This window comes from Anolis sagrei, chromosome X (assembly GCF_037176765.1).
Source record: "Anolis sagrei isolate rAnoSag1 chromosome X, rAnoSag1.mat, whole genome shotgun sequence".
NCBI lineage: Eukaryota > Metazoa > Chordata > Lepidosauria > Squamata > Dactyloidae > Anolis > Anolis sagrei.
Genome location: NC_090034.1, coordinates 105,631,262 through 105,656,513, shown reverse-complemented (window position 1 = coordinate 105,656,513; position 25,252 = coordinate 105,631,262). Strand labels below are relative to the sequence as shown.

The following is a 25,252-nucleotide window of genomic DNA, read 5'->3' as shown; positions in this document are numbered from 1 at the left end:
TACATTTGTGGCACAAAGAGCACAACACGGGCACCCTCTGCTCTTGCAGGCACCCTTCTTGGGGTTCCACAATGACTCTGTCTAGGGACTTTGGTCTCCTTTTTCTCCCCCTCCTGAGGCTGGAGGGGAGCGTCACTGGTTTGCGGCCTAGACTCAGCGAAAGTTGTGGCTTTTTTAGTTTTGTGTTCTTGTTTTCGTTCTCGTAGGATCAAGACTGAAGAGCTCCTTTGCAGGCCAAGGTCAAAAAGGAGGAAGGTGGAAATCTCGGGGAGGAAGAACCAAACAGGTTGGAAGTCTTTCTCTTTTTTTCTGTTTTCGTTTATTCAACTCTTTCTCAGACTGGATGGGATTGTAGTGTAGTTTTCATTCTTGTGTCTCCCTCTTTGTCTTCCTTCCTTCCTTCCTTCCTTCCTTCCTTCCTTCCTTCCTTCCTTCCTTCCTTCCTTCCTTCCTTCCTTCCTTCCTTCCTTGTCTCCTTTCTTTCTTGTCTCCTTCCTTCCTTGTCCTTTTTGTTCTTTACTTGTTTCCTTCCTTCCTTCTTTGTCTCTTTCCTTCTTTCCTTGACTCCTTCCTTCCTTCCTTCCTTCCTTCCTTCCTTCCTTCCTTCCTTCCTTCCTCTAGCTCTCCCTCTTCCTTCTTTCTCTCCTTCCCTTCTTTACTTGCTTCCTTCCTTCCTTCCTTCTTTCCTTCCTTCCTTCCTTCCTTCCTTCCTTCCTTCCTTCCTTCCTTCCTTCCTCTAGCTCTCCCTCTTCCTTCTTTCTCTCCTTCCCTTCTTTACTTGCTTCCATCCTTCCTTCCTTTTCTTCCTTTCTTGTCTCCTTCCTTCCTTATCTCTTTCCTTCCTTGTCTCTTTCCTTTTTTCCTTGACTCCCTCCTTCCTTCTCTCCTTCCTTCTCTCCTTCCTTCTCTCCTTCCTCCCTCCCTCTCTTCCTTCTTTCTCTCCCTTCCTTCCTTCCTTTTCTTCCTTTCTTGTCTCCTTCCTTCCTTATCTTTTTCCTTCCTTGTCTCTTTCCTTCTTTCCTTGACTCCCTCCTTCCTTCTCTCCTTCCTCCCTCCCTCCCTTCCTCTCTTCCTTCTTTCTCTCCCTTCCTTCCTTCCTTTTCTTCCTTTCTTGTCTCCTTCCTTCCTTATCTCTTTCCTTCCTTGTCTCTTTCCTTCTTTCCTTGACTTCCTCCTTCCTTCTCTCCTTCCTTCTCTCCTTCCTCCCTCCCTCTCTTCCTTCTTTCTCTCCCTTCCTTCCTTCCTTTTCTTCCTTTCTTGTCTCCTTCCTTCCTTATCTCTTTCCTTCCTTGTCTCTTTCCTTCTTTCCTTGACTCCCTCCTTCCTTCTCTCCTTCCTTCTCTCCTTCCTCCCTCCCTCTCTTCCTTCTTTCTCTCCCTTCCTTCCTTCCTTTTCTTTCTTTCTTGTCTCCTTCCTTCCTTATCTCTTTCCTTCCTTGTCTCTTTCCTTCTTTCCTTGACTCCCTCCTTCCTTCTCTCCTTCCTTCTCTCCTCCCTCCCTCCCTCTCTTCCTTCTTTCTCTCCCTTCCTTCCTTCCTTTTCTTCCTTTCTTGTCTCCTTCCTTCCTTGTCTCTTTCCTTCTTTCCTTGACTCCCTCCTTCCTTCTCTCCTTCCTTCTCTCCTCCCTCTCTTCCTCTCTTCCTTCTTTCTCTCCCTTCCTTCCTTCCTTTTCTTCCTTTCTTGTCTCCTTCCTTCCTTCTCTCTTTCCTTCCTTGTCTCTTTCCTTCTTTCCTTGACTCCCTCCTTCCTTCTCTCCTTCCTTCTCTCCTCCCTCCCTCTCTTCCTCTCTTCCTTCTTCCTCTCTCTCCCTTCCTTCCTTCCTTCCTTCCTTCCTTCCTTCCTTCCTTCCTTCCTTCCTTCCTGTCTCCTTCCTTCCTTCATTGTCTCTTTCCTACTTTCCTTGATTCCTTCCTTCTTTCACTCCTTCCCTCCTTTCCTTTCCTTTCCTTTCCTTTCCTTTCCTTTCCTTTCCTTTCCTTTCTTTTCCCATTCATAAAATCATGCAATTAGAAGGGACTCTTCTGACCATCTAGTCCAAAGTAGAAAACCACTCCCCTTTCCTTTGTTTTCTTTTCTCCTTCCATTCCTTCCTTTGTTTTTTCTTTTTCCCCCTCCCTTTCTCTCCTTCTTCCCTTCCCCTTCCCCTTCATCTTCCTTCCTTCCCTCTTGTGGCCCTCTAGTCCAAAGCAGGAACCCAGTCCTTCCTTCCTGCCTGCCTTCTTTCTTTCTTTCTTTCTTTCTTTCTTTCTTTCTTTCCTTCTTCCCTTCCCTTCCTTCTTTCTTTTTCCTCTCCTTCCCCTTCCTTCCTTCCTTCCTTCCTTCCTTCTTTCCTTCCTTCTTTCCTTCTTTCTCCTCCTTCCCCTTCCTTCCTTCCTTCCTTCCTTCCACTCCCTCCCTCCCACTCTCTTCTTTCTTTCTTTCTTTCTTTCTTTCTTTCTTTCTTGTCCAAGGCAGAAACCCACTTCCTCTTTCTTTTCTTTTTTCCTTCTCTTCCCTTTTGCTTATTCATAAAAATATACAATTGGAGGGTCCCTTGTGGTCATCTAGCCTAACCCACTCCTGATAGAGTTGGAGGAAACACTAAGGGTCACCCAGTCCACTCTTATTCCTCCAGGCAGGAATGCACAATCTAAGCCCTCCTTCCTTCTTTTAATAATTTTTTTTCTCATGCTCTTATGATAGAACCAATTAGGAAATGACATTTATAACAGAGATTGTGTTACATAGTGTAATGTCTATGAAATAACAACAAGGATATGGCCCTGCCTAGTGTAATCTTTTGTATTTAATTAATTAATTAATTAATTTACTGCACTTGTAGACCGCCGTTCTCAGCCCTAGGGCGACTCACGGCGGTGTACAACATATAAAAACAGGTACAATTTGCAACATAAGCAATATCACAAACAACAATAAACAACATCACTATCAATAATACAATTACACTAAATCATTCATGACGTCTCATCATTGAATCACAATCCAAATCTCGTTATCCATGTTCCGTTCCAATCGTCATTGCCAATTGTTGCAGCATTTACTCAAACGCCTTCTCAAACAACCACGTCTTTAGTCTCTTGCGGAATGTCATAAGGGAGGGCGCTAGTCTGATGTCCACAGGGAGGGTGTTCCACAGCCGGGGGGCCACCACCGAGAAGGCCCTCTCTCTCGTCCCCGCCAGGCGTGCCTGTGAGGCAGGCGGGATCGAGAGAAGGGCCTCCCCGGACAATCTCAAAGTCCTCGTGGGCTCATAGGCCGAGATGCGCTCAGACAGGTATTTTGGGCCGGAACCGTTTAGGGCTTTGTAGGCCAACACCAGCACCTTGAATTGGGCCCGGTAGCAGATCGGCAGCCAGTACAACAAGGGCGTTGTATGCTCCCTGCGTCCCGCTCCTGTTAGTAACATGGCTGCCGCGCGCTGGACTAGCAGGAGCTTCCGGGCCGTCTTCAAGGGCAGCCCCACGTAGAGAGCGTTGCAGTAGTCAAGGCGGGATGTGACCAGAGTGTTTGCTTTTAATGTTTGCTTTTAGATTGTTGTGTCGTTATTATTTTGGTTTGGCATTTCATGTATTTTATTTTCTGGTTTTGTTGTGCTTTTGTGTTATATTGTGTGTACTTTACTGATGGGCGTGGCCTCATGAAAGCTGCACCGAGTCCCCTTGGGGGAGATGGAGTGGAGTATTAATACAGTATTACTACTACTACTATTACTACTATTATTATTATATGCTGAAGAAATAATAATAGTAATAATAATAATAATAATATGGTGGGAAAACTTGAATAAGAGTGTTGGTGAAACAACAAAAGCAAAACAACAATAATAATATGCTGGGTAAATAATAACACATTTCAAAAAACAACAGTATCAATTTATTTATTTTTATTTATTTCGAGTACTTCTACCCCGCTCTTCTCAACCCCGGGGGGGGGGGGGGGGACGACGACTCAGGGCGGCTTACAAAAAGGCACAATTCGATGCCTATACAAAATACACATACGTACAAAACAGCAGTTATAACTATTATCACAGTTAAAACAGTCGGTATATAACACAATCAATAACACTAATCTCATGCTCAGCGTTCGTCTTTCAGAGTAACATAATTCCATTCCACTTAGTCAATTCCTGTCCATCATCAAAGTCCTTTCTTTATCTGCCAGATTGCCCAAACGCCTGGTCCCAAATCCATGTTTTCAATTTTTTCCTAAAGGAAAGGAGGGATGTCACTAATTTCCCCGGGGAGTGAATTCCACAGGTGGGGGGCCACCACCGAGAAGGCCCTGCTCCTCATCCCTGCCAATCCCACTTGTGATAGAGGCAGGGTCGAGAGCAGGGCCTCCCCAGAAGATCTCAGACTCCGAGATGGGACGTAAAGGGAGATCCGTTCGGGCAGATACACTGGGCCGGAACCGTATAGGGTTTTGTAGGTCAAAACCAGCACTTTGAATTGTGCTTGGAACTGGATCGGCAGCCAGTGGAGCCGACACAACAGGGGGGTGGTATGCTCCCTGTGTGACGCTCCGGTGAGCAGTCTGGCTGCCTCCCGCTGGACTAGTTGGAGTTTCTGAACAGTCTTCAAAGGCAACCCCACGTAGAGTGCGTTGCAGTAATCTATCCAGGATGTAACAAGAGCATGGACCACCGTGGCCAGATCCGACTTCCCAAGGTACGGGTGCAGCTGGCGCACAAGTTTTAATTGTGCAAAAGCTCCCTTGACCACCTGGGCTTCCAGGCTCAGCGATGAGTCCAGGATGACTCCCAAGCTGCGAACCTGCATCTTCAGGGGGAGTGGAACCCCATCCAACACAGGCTGTGACCCTATGCCCTGTTCGGCCTTACGACTGACCAGTAGGACCTCTGTCTTGTCTGGATTCAATTTCATCAATGATATGCTGATGATCCTTTCCATTGTACTAAACCCTTGAATGAGATCTTGAGCCGAATCCCTGGTGGAGAATCCATCCTCGTGTCTCCTGCCAGGAGATAACCCTGAAACAGGCAAACCTAGTGCCATTACGCTGAGCGATGGGATGCGTAGTTGTCCTCTGTGGGCCGCTCGACAAATGAGACCGCTGTCCTTTGGCTCCTTGCCTCCTTATCTCTGCTTTCCTCCTGCTTTCCCTGTCTCATCTTGTCGGAGCGCGAGAGGCTGAGGCTCCCAGGACGAGAGATACCAGCCCTTTATGGCACTCTTTTGTGGGCATCGTTATCCTTCCCGGGCAAAGGACTCTCTTTGGGGAAACCTGTCAGTCGGATCCCTTCTCCCCGGCGGCAAAGGGTTATTAGGGCCTCTAATAAGTCAGAAAATTGCCCGTTTCTCCTGTATTTTTCAATGCAAATTTGAAGCAGGAAAGAACGTAGCAATGCCTATATAATAATAATAATAATAATAATAATAATAATAATAATAATAATAATAGGCACAGTGGCCTATTATTATTATATTATTAGCGCAGTGGCGCAGTGGGTTAATGCACTGAGATGCTGAGCTTGCTGAGGTTCGAATCCGGGGAGCGGCATGAGCTTCCGCTGTCAGCCCCAGCTTCTGCCAACCTAGCAGTTCGAAAACATGCAAATGTGAGTAGATCAATAGGTACCGCTCCAGCAGGAAGGTAAGGGCGCTCCATGCAGTCATGCTGGCCACATGACCTTGGAGGTGTCTATGAACAACGCCAGCACTTCTCCACTTAGAAATGGAGATGGAGCAGGGTGAGCTTTCACTGTCAGCCCCAGTTTCTGCCAACCTAGCAGTTCGATAACATGCAAATGTGAGTAGACCAATAGGTACCGCTCCAGCAGGAAGGTAAGGGCGCTGCATGCAGTCATGCTGGCCACATGACCTTGGAAGTGTCTATGAACAACACCAGCACTTTGGCTTAGAAATGGATATGGAGCGGCATGAGATTCCGCTGTCAGCCCCAGCTTCTGCCAACCTAGCAGTTCGAAAACATGCAAATACGAGTAGATCAATAGGTACCGCTCCGGCAGGAAGGTAACGGTGTTCTATGCAGTCATGCTGGCCACATGACCTTGGAGGTGTCTATGAACAATGCCAGCACTTCAGCTTAGAAATGGAGATGGAGCGGCGTGAGCTTCCGCTGTCAGTCCCAGCTTCTGCCAACCTAGCAGTTCGAAAACATGCAAATGTGAGTAGATCAATAGGTACCACTCCAGCAGGAAGGTAACGGCGTTCCATGCAGTCATGCTGGCCACATGACCTTGGAGGTGTCTATGTACAACGCCAGCACTTCGGCTTAGAAATGGAAATGGAGCGGCGTGAGCTTCTGCTGTCAGCCCCAGCTTCTGCCAACCTAGCAGTTCGAAAACATGCAAATGTGAGTAGATCAATAGCTACCGCTCCAGCAGGAAGGTAAGGGCGTTCCATGCAGTCATGCCGGCCACATGACCTTGGAAGTGTCTACGGATAACGCCAGCACTTCGGCTTAGAAATGAAGATGGAGCGGCGTGAGCTTCCGCTGTCAGCCCCAGCTTCTGCCAACCTAGCAGTTTGAAAACATGCAAATGTGAGTAGATCAATAGGTACCGCTCCAGCGCGTATTTAATGGCACTCCATGCAGTCATGCCAGTGGCCACATGACATTGGAGGTGTCTATGAACAACGCCAGCACTTCGGCTTAGAAATGGAGATGGAGCGGCGTGAGCTTCTGCTGTCAGCCCCAGCTTCTGCCAACCTAGCAGTTCGAAAACATGCAAATGTGAGTAGATCAATAGGTACCGCTCCAGCAGGAAGGTAAGGGCGCTCTATGCAGTCATGCCGGCCACATGACCTTGGAGGTGTCTATGGGATCCCAATTCTGTGATTCTATGATAGATATAGATACATACATAAATCAAAACAGGAAGTTGGACTAGATGCCTTTGAGGTCCCAACTTTGTGATTTGATGATAGATATTGACATAGATATTGATACCTAAATATATAGATACAGGAAGTTGGACTAGATGGCCTTTGGGATCCCTTCCAACTCTGTGATTTGATGATAGATATTGATATAGATATACACATCGAAACAGAGGGTTGGACTAGATGGCCTTTGGGGTCCCAACTTTGTGATTCGATTATAGATAGGTAAAGATATTGATATAGATACATATAGAGATACAAGGAGTTGGACTAGATGGCCTTTGGGGTCCCTTCCAACTGTGATTCGATGATACAACGCCAGCACTTCGGCTTAGAAATGGAGATGGAGCGGCGTGAGCTTTCGCTGTCAGCCCAGCTTCTGTCAACCTAGCAGTTTGAAAACATGCAAATGTGAGTAGATCAATAGGTACCGCTCCGGCAGGAAGGTAAGGGCACTCCATGCAGTCATGCCAGTGGCCACATGACCTTGGAGGTGTCTACGGACAACGCCGGCTCTTCAGCTTAGAAATGGAGATGAGCACCACACCCCAAAGTCGGACATGACTGGACTTCATGTCAGGGGACAACCTTTACCTTTATCATCTTATTATTATTATTATTATTATTATTATTATTATTATTATTATTATCACAACAAGATGAGTCCACAGCAGACACTCTGTTGGCTATTGTATTGGATCACACATAGAACACTTCCTATTGTTGTTGTTGTTGTTGTTGTTGTTGTATTCTCAAAGGTTTTCACGGCTGGAATCACTGGCTTGCTGTGAGTTTTCCGTGCTGTCTGACCATGTTCAGGGAAGCATTCCCTCCTGACGTTTTGCCCACATCTATGGCAGGCATCCTCGGATAATGACTCTCAAAGAACCAAAAATTACTTTTATTTTATGGCATCTTAGCAATCCTCATAGGTGCCGGTGAACGGAGAGCATACTTGTTTGCAAACAATGCTATACTTGATTCTATTTTATTATTTGTTTACATGTTTAAATGGTATTGTTTTTATTGCTGTGAGTCGCTTTGACCCAAATGCACTGCTTCCAAGATGCAAGCTTTCTTCTCCTTGGAATTCTTTGAGAGCATCCCAATCCCTGTGTATTTCTAATTTCCTATTCCTGGACTGCAACTCCCAGCAATCCTCCAGATAGATAGATTAGATAGAGATAGGTAGGAAGTTAGGTATGTAGATAAATCGATCAGGAGGACTGCTGGGAGTTGCAGTCCAAGAATAGGTAGAGAAGGAAGAAAGGAGAGAAAGAGGAAGGGAAAGGAAAGGAAAGGGGAGAAGGAAGGGAAGAGGAAAAGAAGGAAGGAAGGAAGGAAGGAAGGAAGGAAAGAGAGAAAGAATGAAAGAACGAGACATAGGAAAGGATGGAGAAAAAGAGGGAGGGAAAGAGGGAAGGAAGGAGAGAAGAAACGAAGGAAAGAAAGAGGTAGAGAACGAAGGAAGAAGAGAAAGAGGTAGAGAAAGAAGAAGGGAAAGCAAAAGTGGAGAAGAAAGGAAAAAAAAGAAAGAAGGAAGGAAAAAAGGAAAGAAAAACAAGGGAAGGAATGAAAGCGGGAGGGAAAGAAGGAGAGAAGGAAGGAAAGAAGGAAGGAAGGAAAGACAGAAAGAATGAAGGGAGGAAGGAGACATAGGAAAGGATGGAGAAAAGGGGGGAGGGAAAAAGGGAAGGAAGGAAGGAAAGAAGAAAGAAAGAGGTAGAGAAGGAAGTGAGATAAAGAAGAAGGGAAAGTAGAAGTGGGGAAGGAAGAAAAAAGGGAAAGAAGGAAGGAAGGAGAAAAGGAAAGAAAAATGAGGGAAGGAATGAAAGTGGGAGGGAAAGAAGGAGAGAAGGAAGGAAAGAAGGGAGCAAGGAGAGAAAGAACGAAGGGAGGAACGATACATAGGAAAGGATGGAGAAAAGGAGGGAGGGAAAGAGGGAAGGAAGGAGAGAAGAAAGGAAGGAAAGAAAGAGGTAGAGAAGGAAGGAAGAAGAGAAAGAGGTAGAGAAAGAAGAAGGGAAAGTAAAAGTGGAGAAGGAAGGAAAAAAGGAAAGAAGGAAGGAAAAAAGGAAAGAAAAACGAGGGAAGGAATGAAAGCGGGAAGGAAGGAAGGAAGGAAGGAAGGAGAGAAGGAAGGAAGAAGTGAAAGAATGAAGGGAGGAAGGAGACATAGGAAAGGATGGAGAAAAGGAGGGAGGGAAAAGGGGAGGAAGGAAAGAAGAAAGGAAGGAAAGAAAGAGGTAGAGAAGGAAGTGAGATAAAGAAGAAGGGAAAGTAGAAGTGGGGAAGGAAGAAAAAAGGGAAAGAAGGAAGGAAGGAGAAAAGGAAAGAAAAATGAGCGAAGGAATGAAAGTGGGAGGGAAAGAAGGAGAGAAGGAAGGAAAGAAGGGAGCAAGGAGAGAAAGAACGAAGGGAGGAACGATACATAGGAAAGGATGGAGAAAAGGAGGGAGGGAAAGAGGGAAGGAAGGAGAGAAGAAAGGAAGGAAAGAAAAGGTAGAGAAGGAAGGATGAAGAGAAAGAGATAGAGAAAGAAGAAGGGAAAGTAAAAGTGGAGAAGGAAGGAAAGAAGGAAGGAAAAAAGGAAAGAAAAACGGGAGGAATGAAAGCGGGAAGGAAGGAAGGAGAGAAGGAAGGAAGAAGTGAAAGAATGAAGGGAGGAAAGAGACATAGGAAAGGATGGAGAAAAGGAGGGAGGGAAAGAGGGAAGGAAGGAGAGAAGAAAGGAAGGAAAGAGAGGTAGAGAAGGAAGGAAGAAGAGAAAGAGGTAGAGAAGGAAGGAAGGAGAGGAAGAAGGGAAAGTAAAAGTGGGGAAGGAAGGAAAAAGGGAAAGAATGGAGGAAGGAGAAAGGAAAGAAAAACGAGGGAAGGAATGAAAGCGGGAGGGAAGGAAGGAGAGAAGAAAGGAAGGAAAGAGAGAAGGAAGGAAGGAAGGATGGAAGGGGAAGGGAAGAAGGGAAGGGAAGGGAAAAGGGGAAAGAAGGAAGGAGAAAAGGAAAGAAAAACGAGGGAAGGAATGAAAGCGGGAAGGAAGGAAGGAAGGAGAGAAGGAAGGAAGAAGTGAAAGAATGAAGGGAGGAAAGAGACATAGGAAAGGATGGAGAAAAGGAGGGAGGGAAAAGGGGAGGAAGGAAAGAAGAAAGGAAGGAAAGAAAGAGGTAGAGAAGGAAGTGAGATAAAGAAGAAGGGAAAGTAGAAGTGGGGAAGGAAGAAAAAAGGGAAAGAAGGAAGGAAGGAGAAAAGGAAAGAAAAATGAGGGAAGGAATGAAAGTGGGAGGGAAAGAAGGAGAGAAGGAAGGAAAGAAGGGAGCAAGGAGAGAAAGAACGAAGGGAGGAACGATACATAGGAAAGGATGGAGAAAAGGAGGGAGGGAAAGAGGGAAGGAAGGAGAGAAGAAAGGAAGGAAAGAAAGAGGTAGAGAAGGAAGGAAGAAGAGAAAGAGGTAGAGAAAGAAGAAGGGAAAGTAAAAGTGGAGAAGGAAGGAAAAAAGGAAAGAAGGAAGGAAAAAAGGAAAGAAAAAAGAGGGGAGGAATGAAAGCGGGAAGGAAGGAAGGAGAGAAGGAAGGAAGAAGTGAAAGAATGAAGGGAGGAAAGAGACATAGGAAAGGATGGAGAAAAGGAGGGAGGGAAAAGGGGAGGAAGGAAAGAAGAAAGGAAGGAAAGAAAGAGGTAGAGAAGGAAGTGAGATAAAGAAGAAGGGAAAGTAGAAGTGGGGAAGGAAGAAAAAAGGGAAAAGGAAGGAAGGAAGGGAGGAAGGAAAGAAAGAAAGAAGGAAGGGAGGAACGAGACATAGGAAAGGATGGAGAAAAGGAGGGAGGGAAAGAGGGAAGGAAGGAGAGAAGAAAGGAAGGAAAGAAAGAGGTAGAGAAGGAAGGAAAAAAAGAAAGATATAGAGAAGGAAGGAAGAAGAGAAACTAGGAGGGAAAGCAAAAGTGGAGAAGGAAGGAAAAAGGAAAGAAAAACGAGGGAAGGAATGAAAGCGCGAGGGAAGGAAGGAGAGAAAGAAGGTAAAAAAGGAATGAAAGACAGAAAGAAAGAATGAAGGGAGGAAAGAGACATAGGAAAGGATGGAGAAAAGGAGGCGGGGAAAGAGGGATGAAAGGAGAGAAGAAAGGAAGGAAAGAAAGAGGTAGAGAACGAAGAAGAGAAAGAGGTAGAGAAGGAAGGAGATAAATAAGAAGGAAAAGGAAAAGTGGGGAAGGAAGGAAAAAGGGAAAGAATGGAGGAAGGAGAAAAGGAAAGAAAAACGAGGGAAGGAATGAAAGCGGGAAGGAAGGAAGGAGAGAAGGAAGGAAGGAAGGAAGGAAGGAAGGAAGGAAGGAAGGAAGGAAGGAAGGAGAGAGTGGGAGGGTGGGAGAGAAAGAAGGAAGGAAGGAAGGAAGGGGAAGGGAAGAAGGGAAGGGAAAAAGGGAAAGAAGGAAGGAGAAAAGGAAAGAAAAACGAGGGAAGGAATGAAAGCGGGAGGGAAGGAAGGAGAGAAGGTAGGAAGGAAAAAGAGAGGTAGAGAAGGTAGGAAGAAGAGAAAGTGGAAGGGAAAGCAAAAGTGGGGAAGGAAGGAAAAAGTGAAAGAAGGAAGAAGAAAAGGAAAGAAAAACGAGGGAAGGAATGAAAGCAGGAGGGGAGGAAGGAGAGAAGGAAGGACGGAACGAGACATAGGAAAGGATGGAGAAAAGGAGGGAGGGAAAGAGGGAAGGAAGGAGATAAGAAAGGAAGGAAAGAAAGAGGTAGAAAAGGAAGGAAGAAGAGAAAGAAGTAGAGGAGGAAGGAAGAAAAGAAAGAGGTAGAGAACGGAGGAAGAAGGGAAAGGAGAATGGACAGAAAAAAAGGATGATGATAAGGAAGGAAAGAGGGAGGGAAGGAAGGAAAGAAAGGAGGAGAGAAAGAGGGAGGGAATAAAACAGAAATAGATGTTTTCCTGAACCTCGCTGCCTTCCTCCTCCAACTTGTACATCTTGCAACTCTTGCTCCATGTATTAATAATAAGTAATAATAAATAGTATGTAACATTTACGTAAGTAACTACACTCTTTCTCTCTCTACTCTGTAAATCTAAAATACATTAATATATTTATTAGTATTAATAATAAATAATAATAACAACAATTCTCTTTCTTCTCTTAACGAGACTCCATACATCCATACATTAACATCCCTGAACAACATTTGCATAACTAACGACACAATCTCTCTCTCTGTCCTAAATGTAAATATATAATACGTATATATTATTAATAACAATTAATAAGTAATCATCATCATTCAATCTCTTAATGAGACTCAGATGCCTTATCCATAAAATAAACATCTTTGAACAACATTTGCATAACTAGCGACACAATTTCTCCCTCTACTCTAAATGTAAATATAAAATACATATATATATATTATTAATTGATATTAATTAACAATAATAATCCTGTCTCTTAATGAGACTCAGATGCCTATTCATACATACTTGAACAACTTTTACATAATTAACTACGTGATTCCTCTCTCTACTTTGAATCTAAATCTTATATATATATATATATATATATATAATTAATAATAATTATTAAATAATAATAATCGTTCAATTTCTTATCTTAATGAGGCTCAGATGCCTATCGTACATAAACGTACTTGAACAACATTTACATAAATAACTTCATGCATTTTCTCTCCAAAAATCATATACTATTAGTAATAATTAATAATAATAATTTTCTTCCGTCTCTTAATGACACTTAGATGCTTATCCAAACATAAACATATTTGAACAACATTTACATGCCACACCATTTCTAACTAAACATAAATATGAAGTAGGCATACGTTTTAGGAGACTGTTGTTGGTATTTTCATCTTTTTTCCATTGTTGAGAATGAATGCAGTTCGACTCCACTTGAACTGCCGCAGCTCCATGTTATGAAATCCTGGGAGTTGTAGTTTGGAGAGACCACAACTCTCAAGGTCTCATAGCACGGAGCCATGGCAGTTCAAGCAAGGCCGAACTGCATCCATTTGAGTATATATAGCAGCACGTTTAGGAAAACTACAACTTCCAGGGCCCTTTAGTAAAACTACAACTCCCAGGGTGTCATAGCATGGAGCCATGGCTGTTCAAGTGGGGTCAAATGACATCAATTTGAGTATATATATCTGCACCTTTAGTAAAACTAAAATTCCCAGGGTTCTTTAGTAAAACTGCAACTCCCAGGGTCCTTTAGTAAAACTACAACTTGCAGGTGTCATAGCATGGAGCCATGGCAGTTCAAGTGGGGTCAAACACCATCCATTTGACTATATATAGCTGCACTTTAGGAAAACTATAACTTCTAGGGTCCTTTAGTAAAACTACAGCTCCCAGGGTGCCATAGCATGGAGCCTCGCAGTTCAAGTGGAGCCAAACAACATCCATTTGAGTATATGTATCTGCACCTTTAGGAAAACGACAACTTCCAGGGTTCTTTAGTGAAACTACAACTCTCGGGGTGTCATAGCATGAAGCCATGGTAGTTCAAGTGGAGTCAAATGACATCAATTTGAGTATATATATCTGCACCTTTAGGAAAACTACAACTCCCAGGGTGTCATGTAGGGTCAATGCATCTATTTGAGTATATATACCTGTAACTTTAGGAAAACTGCAACTTCCAGGGTCCTTTAGTAAAACTACAACTCCCAGGGTGCCATAGCATGGAGCCTCGCAGTTCAAGTGGAGCCAAATCACATCAATTTGAGTATACATAGATGAACCTTTAGTAAAACTACAACTCCCAGGGTCCTTTAGTAAAAGTACAAGTCCCTGGGTCCTTTAATGAAACTACAACTCCTCGAACCTCATAGCATGGAGCTATGGCAGTTCAAGTGGGCACAAACTGCATCTGTTTGAGTATATATAGCCGCACCTTTAGGAAAACTACAATTCCCAGGTTCTTTTGGTAAAACTCCCAGGGTGTCATAGCATGGAGCCATGGCAGTTCAAGCGGGCTCCAACTACATCATATATATATTGAACTGCCATGGCTTCACGCTATGACACCCTGGGAGTTTTTCTAAAAGACCCTGGGAATTGTAGTTTTAGATATATATAGTCCTTTCTATTCCTGGGCTTTAGTTCTTGAGCTGCGGCTGGCTTGCAGTCAGAAAGAGGAAACCGTCTGCTGTGGTTGAACAGGGTTTCCCCGAAATATGGAGTTTTCCTTGTCTAGACGCAGCACGCATGGCTGATCCAGGTCAAGTGAAAGGTCACCCCAGTTTTCGCTTGCATTTCCTTGCAGACAGAAGAAGGAGAGTCATGACAAGCCGGCTTGGTAGACAAGGCACTCACTGGGAGTTGTAGTTCAAAAAGGTCTCATGCCCAAGGTCTGCCTCCCTCCTTACTTCCCATTGTACTCTTCAATGCATGACATAAACTATCACTTTTATGGATTGCTGTGAGTTTTCTGGAGTGTCTGGCCATGTTCCAGAAGCATTCTCTCCTGATGTTTTGCCCACATCAGAGGTTGTGAGGTCTGTTGTAAACTAGGAAAGTGGGGTTTATATACCTGTGGGTGTGAGAAAGAACACTTGTCTGTTGGAAGAAAGTGTGAATGTTGCAATTGACCACATTGATTAGCATTGAATGGCTTTGCAGCTTCAAAGCCTGGCTATTTCTTGCCTGGGGGATTCTTTGTTGGGAGGTGTTAGCTGTCCCTGATCGTTTCCTGTCTGGAGAGAAAGAACTCTTGTCTGTTGGAGGCAGATGTGAATGTTGCAATTGGCCACCTTGATTAGTATTGAATGGCCTTGCAGCTTCAAAGCCTGGCTGCTTCCTGCCTGGGGGATACTTTGTTGGGAGGTGCTAGCTGGTCCTGATTGTTTCCTGTCTGGCATTCCCCAGACAGTGAGGTTTATATATCTGTGGAATAATGTCCAGGGTGGGAGAAAAAACTCCTGTCTGCTTGAGGCAGGTGTGAATGCTGCAATTGGCCATCTTGATTATCATTGAATGGCTTTGCAGCTTCAAAACCTGGTTACTTCTTCCCTGGGCGATCCTTTATTGGGAGGTGTTAGCTGGCCCTGATTGTTTCCTGTCTGGAATACCCCAGAAAGTGAGGTTTATATATCTGTGGAATAATGTCCAGGATGGGAGAAAGAACTCTTGGTTGCTTGAGAAAGGTGTGAATGTTGCAATTGGTCACCTTGATTAGCATTTGAATGGCCTTGCAGCTTCAAAGCCTGGCTACTTCTTGCCTGGGGGATCTTTTGTTGGGTTATCAATGTCATTTCCTTCATCCTGCAGCACATTTGGCTCTAGTTTCTCAATGACGATTTCATCATTGTGTTTCAACCAATTCGACCAATAACTTGTGGCAGCCACAAAAATGAAGTTTCTGGAGTAGAGCAAAGTTAGTTTGCCTCAGTGTGAGAGAGGCATCAGTCTGAGAGGGCCTTCAGTGGGAGAAGGCCTCAGTGGGAGAAAGGCCTCAGTGAGTTAGTAGGCCTCAGTATGGGAAGGCCTCAGTGTTAGTTCGCCTCACTGTGAGAAATGGTCAGCATTCACACTTTCTCTCTCACACACTGAGGCAAACTCAGTGTGAGAGGGCTGCACAACTAAACAGGAAAGGACCGTGCAACTAAACAGGAAATAACACTTTCAAACCAGCAACAGAAAATGTTTCACATGTTGTTACATAATGTAAACAAACACCCAAGCCATGGTGACAAGTTGGTTTTGTTCGCTTTCTTTTTGAGAGGGATTTGTGCTCAAGTAGAGCAAAGCTAGTTTGCCTCAGTGTGAGAGAGGCGTTAGTCTGAGAGGGCCTTCAGTGGGAGAAGGCCTCAGTGGGAGAAAGGCCTCAGTGAGTTAGTAGGCCTCAGTAGGAGAAGGCCTCAGTGTTAGTTCGCCTCAGTGTGAGAAATGGTCAGCATTCACACTTTCTCTCACACACACTGAGGCAAACTCAGTGTGAGAGGGCCGCACAACTAAACAGGAAATAACACTTTCAAACCAGGAACAGACAAAATTTCACATGTTGTTACATAATGTAAACAAACACCCAAGCCATGGTGACAAGGTTTTGTTCCCTTTATTTTTGAGAGGGATTTGTGCTCAAGTAGAGCAAAGTTAGTTTGCCTCAGTGTGAGAGAGGCGTCAGTCTGAGAGGGCCTTCAGTGGGAGAAGGCCTCAGTGGGAGAAAGGCCTCAGTGAGTTCGTACGCCTCAGTATGAGAAGGCCTCAGTGTTAGTTTGCCTCAGTGTGAGAGAGGCGTCAGTCTGAGAGGGCCTTCAGTGGGAGAAGGCCTCAGTAGGAGAAAGGCCTCAGTGAGTTAGTAGGCCTCAGTATGAGAAGGCCTCAGTGTTAGTTCGCCTCAGTATGAGAAATGGTCAACATTCACACTTTCTCTCACACACACTGAGGCAAACTCAGTGTGAGAGGGTCGTGCAACTAAACAGGAAAGGACCGTGCAACTAAACAGGAAATAACACTTTCAAACCAGAAACAGAAAATGTTTCACATGTTGTTACACAATGTAAACAAACACCCAAGCCATAGGGACAAGTTGGTTTTGTTCGCTTTCTTTTTGAGAGGGATTTGTGCTCAAGTAGAGCAAAGTTAGCTTGCTTGCCTCAGTGTGAGAGAGGCGTCAGTCTGAGAGGGCCTTCAGTGGGAGAAGGCCTCAGTGGGAGAAAGGCCTCAGTGAGTTAATAGGCCTCAGTATGAGAAGGCCTCAGTGTTAGTTCGCCTCAGTGTGAGAAATGGTCAACATTCACACTTTCTCTCACACACACTGAGGCAAACTCAGTGTGAGAGGGTCGTGCAACTAAACAGGAAAGGACCGTGCAACTAAACAGGAAATAACACTTTCAAACCAGAAACAGAAAATGTTTCACATGTTGTTACACAATGTAAACAAACACCCAAGCCATAGGGACAAGTTGGTTTTGTTCGCTTTCTTTTTGAGAGGGATTTGTGCTCAAGTAGAGCAAAGTTAGCTTGCTTGCCTCAGTGTGAGAGAGGCGTCAGTCTGAGAGGGCCTTCAGTGGGAGAAAGCCTCAGTGGGAGAAAGGCCTCAGTGAGTTAGTAGGCCTCAGCATGAGAAGGCCTCAGTGTTAGTTTGCCTCAGTGTGAGAAATGGTCAACATTCACACACTCTCTCTCACACACACTGAGGCAAACTCAGTGTGAGAGGGCTGCACAACTAAACAGGAAATAACACTTTCAAACCAGGAACAGACAATGTTTCACATGTTGTTACATAATGTAAACAAACACCCAAGCCATGGCAACAAGTTGTTTTGTTCACTTTCTTTTTGGGAGGGATTTGTGCTCAAGATGCTTTGCTACTCATTCTTCCCCTGTTGTCTTGTTGCAGGGAGTTCCACAGGTTGCTTTTTTTGGACAATGGAAGGGAGTCGATCGATATGCCAGGAGCAGCCCTGCCCTTGGTTTGCTATTGAATAACCGAGAGGGGATTATACATTTACCCAAAGCCTGACCCGGCTGACCTCAATCTCTTTCCCTGCCAAGTCAGAAGTGAAAGACTTATTGATCGGAGATGGTTCATTTCTGTCCTGGGCTCAAAAGCCAACAAAATAGGTGAATATCCCCTATTTGAGGTTTGGGAAGCTTATCTTTTGTATGGTATCCCTTATTGTAAAGTTGGAAAATGTGCCCTTTTGACGCACTGGCAGATTTAGAAAAGTTTGTCCTTTTCTCAGATTTGGAAAGCCTGTCTTTTGTGAGGATTGACAGGTGCCCTTTACTGTCATGAATACCCCTTGTTTGAAAGTTGGGAAACCTGTCCTTTTATAAGACTGGGCAGATTTGGAAGGATTTTCCATTTCTCATATTTGGAAAGTGTCCCTTATGGTAAGGTATTTCCCTGATTTGAAAGTTGGATACTGTTGGAGAGAGTGGGCTTATTAACCAAAGACCCTCCCCATAAATGCACAGCAGAGTAAATTATTACCAGCAGCGTGACCGAGCACCAGTAGCGCAAAGTGATAAAACAAACAAAAACACACAGACTAATGTTATCTCTTCCATAGGAGGCTTTTCTTTGTAGCAAAATAATATGGTTGCAATATTTACAAAAACAAGGTTTCCATAACACAAATAAAGTCCTTTATACTTCCTTCTTTCCTTCCATGCTGGGCTTCTTTCTCATGCTTTGCTCTCACAGAGCCTCTTCTCACACTAAACTTACACAGGAGCTTCACACAGTACCTTTTTACACACAGCAGTCTTCACATAGGAGCTTTACACACAAGGCTTTCACCCTGGGGCTTCTCTCACATAGAAGCTTCTCAAAACAGGTCTTCTCATACTGAGGCCTATGAACTCACTGAGGTCTTTCTCCCACTGAGGCCTTCTCACACTGAGGGCTCTCTCAGACTGATGCCTTTTTCACACTGAGGCAAACTAACACTGAGGCCTTTTAACTCACTGAGATCTTTCTCCCACTGAGGTCTTCCCACACTGAGGGCTTTCTCAGACTTACACCTCTCTCATACTGAGGCGAGCAAATACTGAGGCCTTCTAACTCATAGAGGCCTTTCTCCCACTTTCCACACTGAGGGCTCTCTCAGACTGATGCCTCTCTCACACTGAGGCCTTCTCACTCTGAGGGCTTTCTCAGACTGATGCCTCTCTTACACTGAGGCGAACGAACACTGAGGTCTTTTAACTTACTGAGACTTTTTTTTCCCACTGAGGTCTTCCCACACTGAGAGCTCTCTCAGACTGATGCCTCTCTCACACTGAGACGAACTAACACTGAGTCCTTCTCAAACTGAGGCTTATTAACCCACTGAGGCCTTCTCATACTGAGGGCTATCTCAGACTCCTCTCTCACACTGAGGTGAACTAATACTGAGGCCTCATACTGAGGCCTACTAACTCACTGATGTCTTCTCACCCTGAGGGCTCTCTCAGACTGATGCCTTTCTCACACTGAGATGAACTAACACTGAGGCCTTCTTAAACTGAGGCCTATTAACCCACTGAGGCCTTCTCATACTGAGGGCTCTCTCAGATGCCTCTCTCACACAGAGGCAAACTAACACTGAGGCCTTCTCATACTGAGGCCTACTAACTCATTTAGGCCTTCTCACACTGAGGGCTCTCTCAGACTGACACCTCTTTCACACAGAGGTGAACTAACACTGAGCCCTTCTCATATTGAGGCTTACTAACTCATTGAAGCCTTTCTCCCATGGAGGCCTTCTCACACTGAGGGCTCAGACTGAGGGCTACTAAGTTACAGGCAAACCAGTGCTTATATTGAATTACAGCTTAAGCGGCTGAGTGGAAAAAGGAAAGGGCCTGAGGCTGTTAGGAATTATGGAAGTTGAAGTCCAAAACACCTGGAGGGCCCAAGTTTGCTCATGCCTGTTTTATAGGGTTGGTAGATTTGGAAAGCTTCACCTTGTCTCAGATTTGGAAATCTTTATAGGACTGACAGGGGTCCCTTATTGCAGTGGTACAATGGGTTATACCCTTGTGCCCGCAGGACTGTACACCAACAGGTCGGAGGTTCGAATCCGGGGAGAGCGCGGAAGTGCTCCCTCTGTCAGCTCCAGCTCCCCATATGGGGACATGAGAAAAGCCTCCCACAAGGATGGTAAAACATCAAAACATTTGAGCAATGTCCCCTGGGCAGTGTCCTTGCAGACGGCCAATTCTCTCACACCAGAAGTGACTTGCAGTTTCTCAATTTGCTCCTGACACAAAAAATAAATAAATGCCTCTTATTTGAAAGTTGGGAAACATTCCTCTTTTGTAAGTTTGGCAAGATTTGGCCTCAGTGAGTTAGTATGCCTCAGTATGAGAAAGCCTCAGTGTTAGTTCGCCTCAGTGTGCCTTTCCTTTTCTAATTTGGAAAGCTTTTTTCCTTTTCTGATATCTGGAACGCTTCTCTGAACAAAATACCCCCCAAAGGCCTCAGTGTTAGTTTGCCTCAGTGTGAAAGAGGTGTCAGTCTGAGAGAGCCCTCAGTGTGAGAAGGCCTCGATGAATTAGTAGGCCTCAGTATGAGAAAGCCTCAGTGTTAGTTCGCCTCTGTGTGCCTTTCCTTTTCTGATTTGGAAAGCTTTTTTCCCTTTTCTGACATCTGGAGCTCTTCTCTGAACGAGATGCCCCTCAAAGGCCTCAGTGTTAGTTTGCCTCAGTGTGAAAGAGGTGTCAGTCTGAGAGAGTCCTCAGTGTGAGAAGGCCTCAGTGAGTTAGTAGGCCTCAGTATGAGAAAGCCTCAGTGTGCCTTTCCTTTTCTGATTTGGAAAGCTTTTTTTCCTTTTCTGACATCTGGAATGCTTCTCTGAACAAGATATCCCCCCAAAGGCCTCAGTGTTAGTTTGCCTCAGTGTGAAAGAGGTGTCAGTTTGAGAGAGCCCTCAGTGTGAGAAGGCCTCAGTGAGTTAGTAGGCCTCAGTATGAGAGTTAGTTCCCCTCAGTGTGCCTTTCCTTTTCTGATTTGGAAAGCTTTTTTCCTTTTCCGACATCTGGAACACTTCTCTGAACAGGATACTCCCCCGAAAGGCCGCAGGATTAGTTTGCCTCAGTGTGAAAGAGGTGTCAGTCTGAGAGAGCCCTCAGTGTGAGAAGGCCTCAGTGAGTTAGTAGGCCTCAGTATGAGAAAGCCTCAGTATTAGTACGCCTCAGTGTGCCTTTCATTTTCTGATTTGGAAAGCTTTTTTTCCTTTTCTGACATCTGGAGCACTTCTCTGAACAAGATGCCCCCAAAAGTCCTATATTTTGGTTGCAGAAATGAATGCACAGCATAATTTCCACTCCAATATGTTCATTTCACAGAAATGCGAGCAGAAATCCATGTGCCGAAGGGAGCAGAAACCCATCCGTTGGCATTTCAGCGACGTCCTGATTGCCAGACTCTGATCTTACTCCTTTATTGCAATGCTTTCTAACCTGGCGATGCTTTTGCAAACCTCTCCTGTTGCAACTCAGCATCCGCTGCTTCCTTCCTTTGCCGGAATCGCCCACCTGTTCAGCTTCCTCCTCCCTGCGTGGCACATTGTTTCCGAAGTCATCGCAGGTGATTTATGGCATGCACTAAGGTGGGAGGGTGTTATAGTTTTGCACATCGGCTTCAAAGACCGAGAAGGATAAGGTTGGATAGGATGGCATGCGGTGGGTGGATGGCGCCGTGATACGTCTTGACAGATGTCCCCAAGAGTCATCCGCCGAATCCAGACTGTTACGTCTCAAGGCGGAGAGAAGATGCTGGAGAGAGAGACAGAAAGAAGAGAATGAAAAGTGCTGACAGGGACGCTATCTCTTCCCTTTCCTTCCCCGCCGTGTGCCGAGAACAGAGACACAAATCCCTTTAACACCATGCAGTTTTAATTCCTGCTGCCATAGGACTTCTCACTCTTGAGTCTCCATCTTTCCTAACCTGGAGCAAAATGAACTCTTTGCAAGAGTAGACGGACTGCATGATGGACCTTATCACATTGGGAACAGGAGCTTCCCAGTGACGCAATGGGTTAAACCCTTGTGCCTCTCTAACTACACAGATATCTATAAGTACAATGTAAATATAAAGCCTATAAAGCCCTGAACGGTTCTGGCCCAGTTTACTTGTCTGAACGTATCTCCTGCTATGATCCACCTAGGGCTGTGAGATCATCTTTGTTGTCCCCCCATTATCATAGAATCCTAGAATCAAAGAGTTGGAAGAGACCTCCTGGGCCATCCAGTCCACCCCCATTCTGCCAAGAAGCAGGAATATTGCATTCAAAGCACCCCTGACAGATGGCCATCCAGCCTCTGTTTAAAAGCTTCCAAAGAAGGAGCCTCCACCACACTCCAGGACAGAGAGTTCCACTGCTGAACAGCTCTCACAGTCAGGAAGTTCTTCCTCGTGTTCAGATGGAATCTCCTCTCTTGTAGTTTGAAGCCATTGTTCCATTGCGTCCTAGTCTCCAAGGAAGCAGAAAATAAGCTTGCTCCCTCCTCCTCCCTGTGGCTTCCTCTCACATATTAATACATGGCCCTTATCATGTCTCCTCTCAGCCTTCTCTTCTTCAGGCTAAACATGCCCAGCTCCTTAAGCCGCTCCTCATAGGGCTTGTTCCCCAGACCCTTGATCATTTTAGTCGCCCTCCTCTGGACACATTCCAGCTTGTCAATATCTCTCTTGAATTGTGGTGCCCAGAATTGGACACAATATTCCAGGTGTGGTCTAACCAAAGTCCAGGTGTGGTCTAACCAAAGTTAGGTGGGGACAAGGGACAGGGCCTTTTCTGTGGTGGCCCCTCGGCTGTGGAACTCCCTCCCAAGTGAAATTAGATCTGCTACATCGCTCTTGACCTTTCGGAAACAAATAATAATAATAATAATAATAATAATAATAATAATAATGGGTTGTTGTAGGTTTTTTCGGGCTATATGGCCATGGTCTAGTGGCATTCTCTCCTGACGTTTCGCCTGCATCTATGGCAAGCATCCTCAGAAGTAGTGAGGATGCTTGCCATAGATGCAGATGAAACGTCAGGAGAGAATGCCTCTAGACCATGGCCATATAGCCCGAAAAAACCTACAATAACCCAGTGATTCCAGCCATGAAAGCCTTCGACAATACAATAATAATAATAATAATAATAATAATAATAATAATCTTTATTTATACCCCACCACCATCTCCCCAATGGGGACTCGGGTGGCTTACATGAGGCCAAGCCCGGACAACGTATTACAGCAAAATAAAACCAAAACATAAGCAACAAAATTACATTTAAAGAAAACATATGAATACAGTAACAAAATAACATTACAATAAACACAATCACAGTGACAGTGGGCGGGCCACATGTGCAGGATAAAATGTTAAAAAACTTGAATGAGATAAGAATAGTAGCAAGTTATTTGCAGGGAGCTCATAAAGACACACAGAGTTGTGAAACTAAACTTCCCATTTGGGGGGGGGGGGGGGCGGGGCGTGTACTCCAGTGACTGAAGCGTTGAGGGAAGCAGTAGTGTCATGTTGTGCACCTACTCGCCAAAGGCGCAGCAGAAGAGTCAGGTTTTAAGGTCCTTTTAAAAGGTTTCTAGTGCAGGGCTTTCCTGATCTCTCCAGGTAATGAGTTCCAGAGTCGAGGAGCCACAGAGGAGGAGGCTCTCTTGTTGGAGTTGTCTGCAATTTGTAATGTAGATTTCAAAGTATGTATGTATGTTTAAAATGCAGTAGCTATGTGCTGAGTGTATTCCTGTGTGGAAAGAGTTAACTGAACCATGGAGGGAACGGCATTCCTGGAGAGGTCATAAATCAAGTGTATAGAACTAATGGACACAGTCTCCTGTGTCATACGTCACTCTGGAATGCAAGAGGTGTGGACTAGTACTGATAACTGAGTTCGTGTGTTCGCGATGTGACTATCGGACGGGGAAGAAGAAGTTTACGATGTACTGAGCGCTAAGTAGCTTCTAATGTATATAGTTGTGAAATAAAGTAGTTTATAGCCTAATGTATACATTTATTTGTATACATAATATACATTTATATACATTATATACATTTGTCTATTTACATTAAACCCTTGTGTCAGCAGGACTGCTGACTGAAAAGTTGGCAGTTCGAATCCGGGGAGTGGGGTGAGCTCCCATCTGTGAGCTCCAGCTTCTCATATGAGGACATAAGAGAAACCTCCCACAGGATGGCAAAAAATCCGGACATCCCTTGGGCAAAATTCTTGCAGATGGCCAATTATCTCACACCAGAAGCGACTTGCAGTTTTTCAAGTCGCTCCTGGCACCAAAGAAATAAAAAAGCACATTGAGATATATAGACAGTTCCTAAATTACAAATGTTCAACTTACAAATGACTCGTAGTGAAGAATGGGGCTGAGACAACAGGAAGTGAGAGAAATCTATCTCTCTGAAGGGAAATCCACTTCTGAAAGAGTTATTATCATGAGGAAAAGAGGTCTTAATTAGAGTTTCTTGCCAATCCTTGTTTCCACAACAAGCCAAACTTTCCAAAATCCAATTATCTCAGGGAGAGAAAGGGAGGTGAAGTATTCTGAACAGGGGCACAGGCAGCAAAACAAACACTACAGGGATGTGTTCACCCTATGCTATCCAAAGCGAAATATACAAGGCTTTGGTTAGACCTCACCTGGACTATTGTGTCCAGTTCTGGGCACCACAATTCAAGAGAGATATTGACAAGCTGGAATGTGTCCAGAGGAAAGCGACTAAAATGATCCAGGGTCTGGAGAACAAGCCCTATGAGGAGCGGCTTAAGGAGCTGGGCATGCTTAGCCTGAAGAAGAGAAGGCTGAGAGGAGATATGATAGCCATGTATAAATATGTGAGAGGAAGCCACAGGGAGGAGGGAGCAAGCTTGTTTTCTGCTGCCCTGGAGACTAGGACGCGAAACAATGGCTTCAAACTACAAGAAAGGAGATTCCATCTGGACAGGAGGAAGAACTTCCTGACTGTGAGAGCCGTTCAGCAGTGGAACTCTCTGCCCCGGAGTGTGGTGGAGGCTCCTTCTTTGGAAGCTTTTAAACAGAGGCTGGATGGCCATCTGTCAGGGGTGATTTGAATGCAATATTCCTGCTTCTTGGCAGGATGGGGTTGGACTGGATGGCCCATAAGGTCTCTTCCAACTCTTTGATTCTATGATTCTAAAGAGCATTCTGAACTCCACCAATGATGGAATTGGGCCAAACTTAGACAAGAATCTTTCCAGCAAGGCTTCCATGAAACAAGGACACGAACTACACTTGATTCTGAATGATGCTTCATCTGACTATCTTTCCCATACTTGGAACTTTTATCCCCTCGTTAAGGTATCCCAAGCACTCAGAAATTGGTTTCGCTTTAATTGAGATTCCCTTATCTTTTTCTGTCAGATTCTGGCACACCGCCGAAGGCACTGTCCGGTCTGCCTGTTTCAACAGTTTCTCAAGTCGCTCCTGACACGATGAAAAAAAACCAAAACGAATCCCTTGCCTCATATCTATTTACTCATTAAATTTTGCAGCTGGGCCAGTTGTTTTCAAGCCCCAAATCCTGGGAACTCTCTAGCAACAATTCAGGGAATACACCATCATCCCCACACCCTTCAGGGACATTCTCATGGGAAACTACACTTTGCACAAGGGCCTCCTGGTCCTTCTCTGCATCAGTATCACTAACCAAACCATTGCCATCTTGAAATTCATTGGCATCACTTCCCACATCCAAAGCACCCTGATCCTGAAACGCAATCACAGGCTAAACTCCAACAACTTGCAAAATCTGGGAAAATATCCCTTATGGGTTATGCCGTATCAGAGTTCCGCTTGAATTCCTTCCAGGCCTTCTTTCGGAGTCTCCCGGAGTCCCTGCTCCGTCTCCTCCCTGCGCGGCATTTAATGGCTCTGCAATTGCCTGCCTGTCTTCCCA

The 25,252-nt window shown here is 44.9% G+C and overlaps 1 long non-coding RNA gene across 1 annotated transcript; it reads left to right on the top strand.

Annotated features, from left to right (window-relative positions):
* LOC132780265 (uncharacterized) lies at positions 1-21,725 on the top strand. The gene is made up of 3 exons (XR_009631895.2): positions 1-286; positions 17,216-17,439; positions 20,653-21,725. It is a non-coding gene; the product is annotated as an uncharacterized lncRNA (long non-coding RNA).
* The last annotated feature ends 3,527 nt before the right edge of the window (positions 21,726-25,252 follow it).